This window comes from Rhagoletis pomonella, unplaced genomic scaffold, assembly GCF_013731165.1.
Source record: "Rhagoletis pomonella isolate Grant_MI unplaced genomic scaffold, Rhpom_1.0 Rhpom_scaffold_00001, whole genome shotgun sequence".
In the NCBI taxonomy this organism is placed as follows: Eukaryota; Metazoa; Arthropoda; class Insecta; order Diptera; family Tephritidae; genus Rhagoletis; species Rhagoletis pomonella.
Genome location: NW_023458555.1, coordinates 112,935,399 through 112,938,432, shown reverse-complemented (window position 1 = coordinate 112,938,432; position 3,034 = coordinate 112,935,399).

The window sequence follows — 3,034 nt, the reverse complement described above, 5'->3', positions numbered from 1 at the left end:
GAATGAAACGCCCCTACAAAAGAGCAGCCCCAAGGCTCTAACAGCGCACTCCTGCATCTGAAGACATGCAGAATTGCGGTGCCAGATGCGGGATTCTTGCGCGGGCGGTGGGAGTTTGGGTTTTAGTGGGTAGCCCAACACGCTTCGGTGGGAGTCCCACACTCGGGGAAGGTGGTATAGAGACTAGCGCCCCCGGCCAGTGCATAAAGCATTTCCCTCTCCTACGAAAAAAAAAAAAAATAATAATAATAATAATAATAATAATAATGGAAATAAAGATATTAATGCACAGAAAACCGTACCAGATAATCAATGGAAAACGGTTGGAAAAAGTAGAAAGCCCAAGCCAGGACCAGCGCCAGGTGAACCCTTGGTCAATAAGGGCGAGGCGACCAGCCGCAAAAAAAGGAAGAGGTTGAGAAAAAAGAAGAGTCTCGCCAAATTAATCATTAAGCCAGCTGAAGGCAAAACCTATGCAGAGGTGCTGGGAACGATACGTGGTAAGCTCCAACCCGAGAAGACGGAGACCGTAATTCGATCTGTTCGGAAAACCCGCGAAGGCCGCGTGCTCATCGAAATGGAGCGCTGTGGCGACCACTCAGTATTTAAGGAAAATGTGCGCACTGCCATTGGCCAGCTTGGAGACGCCCGTATTCTCACTAGACGTTTACGTCTAGAAGTTCTGTGCATGGACTGCCTAACCACGGCCCCAGAAGTGGAAAACGCTATACGCGGGGAGTTAGGAGACAAGATGAATGGCTAACTTCGCGTCTCTCTCCTCGCTGTAAACTCGCGAGAACAAAGAATGGCTGTGGTGGAAATCGACGAACTGCCAGGCCGTACTCTTATTGAAAAGGGGAAGCTGCGAGTAGGTTGGATTATCTGCCGCGTCCGAGAGCGCGCGGATGTCCAAAGGTGTTTCCTTTGTCTGGGGTATGGCCACAAAAAGGCGGCATGCAAAGGCCCAGACAGAAGCAGTTCATGCTGGAAATGCGGTCAGCAGGGCCACATAGCCTCTGCATGTAAAGAAAGCCCAAGCTGCTACCTGTGCTCGGCAGGAGATGGACAGAAAAATGCCAATCACCTGCCCGGGTCGGGAGCGTGCAAGGCCTTCAGGGATGCCCTTGCAGAGGCTAAGACAAAGCTTGGGAGAATATGATTAAATTTGTACAAGGAAATATGAACAGGAGTAGGGTAGCTGATGATCTGCTGGACCAATTGGTTCTTGAACAAAGAGCAGATGCTGTCATCATCAGTGAACCCTATAGAACAAAGGAAACCTGGCATGTTGACCAATCAGGCTCGGCCGCGATATGGATTGCCAACCCCAACCATCGCGCAGAGAGCAGCGGGGTCGGACGCTGCTACGCCTGGGTTAAAATGGCGCAAATCACTCTGGTGAGCTGCTACCTGTCTCCAAACGACACAGTCCCTGTCTTGAAGACGAATTGCGCGACATAACCGGCCACATAATTGTTGCTGGAGATTTCAACGCAAGAGGCGTGGAATGGGGTATGCCCCAAACAAACACCAGGGGAAGACTGGTCCTTGAAATGGCAGCCTGCATTGGCCTGACCATCCTCAACACCGGAACGACCCCTACATATCGAAGGCCGGGTTTTGGATACTCTATCCCTGACATAACCCTGGTCTCAGAAAGCCTTCTTCGGAGGGCTGACGTATGGAGAGTGATGGAAGACCTGAGTGGTAGCGACCACAACTACATCACCTTCCAAGTCACTGACATAACGCGAGGGCAAACACGTAGTATCCCTCGCAGAAAACCAGGATGGAACCCGTCTAGGGTCGATGTTCGCAAGTTCGATACGTCACTCCTAGCAGATTCCCAAGGTATTTCACCCACAACGGGAGAGATCCACAACAGGGAGTCTTGTACTAAGCTGGTCGAAGAAACTTTGCGCTGCAGTCACCGGGCATGCAAAGCCTCAATGCTACAGAGGAGAGCATGGTCAGGTAAAAAGCAGGTATACTGGTGGAATGACCGAATTGCTGAGCTACGAAAGGCCTGCCATAGAATGCGGAGACTCGCAACGCGCGCTCGTCGTAGACCTGAGGCTATGACCAGAACAGCAGCCTACAAAAGCGCTAAGAAAGCACTTGGGGCCGAGATACAGAAGAGTAAACGGAACTGCTGGAAAGCGCTATGTGACGAAGTGGATCGCGTTCCCTGGGGCCAGGGATACAAAATAGTGATGAAAAAGTTCCATACACCATCACAGGCGATGGATGAGGCCCGAGTTAAGAATATAGTGGATGCGCTATTTCCCACACACCCACTAAGAGCCGACACAGTGTTCATCGAGGGGCAAGCCGAGGCAGCACTGTTTTCGACAGACGAGCTGAAGCTAGCCCTGCGAAGTATGAAAGCCGGCAAGGCTCCAGGCCCAGATGGCATACCAGCGGATGCAATCAGGTTAGCAGCGGAAACGAGCCCTTATCTTCAGCTTAACATGTACAACAGTTGCCTTAGGGCCCGGGTCTTCCCGAGCCAATGGAAGAAGGCGAGACTGGTGCTTATACCCAAGGGCAAAGGGGACCCAAACTCTCCTTCATCCTTCCGGCCACTCTGCATGCTAGACACAGCAGGCAAAATGATGGAGAGACTGCTCAAAATACGCTTGACGTCAGCCATAGAAAGCGAGGGAGGCCTTTCACCCCGACAACATGGCTTCAGGAAGGGACACTCAACTATAGGAGCAATTGGCGAAGTAGTCGAGTCGGTACATAAGGCCGAAGAAGCCTGCCACCAGGCGCGGCCAATAGTGCTGCTAGTCACACTGGACGTCAAGAACGCCTTCAACTCGGCAAGATGGGACGACATGCTGGAGGCCTTGGAACGGTCATTCAAGGTTCCAACATACTTGCTAGATATGATCCGGGACTACCTCAGAGACCGTTGGCTTTTGTACGACACAACACAAGGTCAGAGAAAGAGACGTATAACCGGCGGAGCGGCACAGGGGTCTGTACTTGGCCCGGACCTCTGGAACGCCACGTATGACAGTCTGTTGCG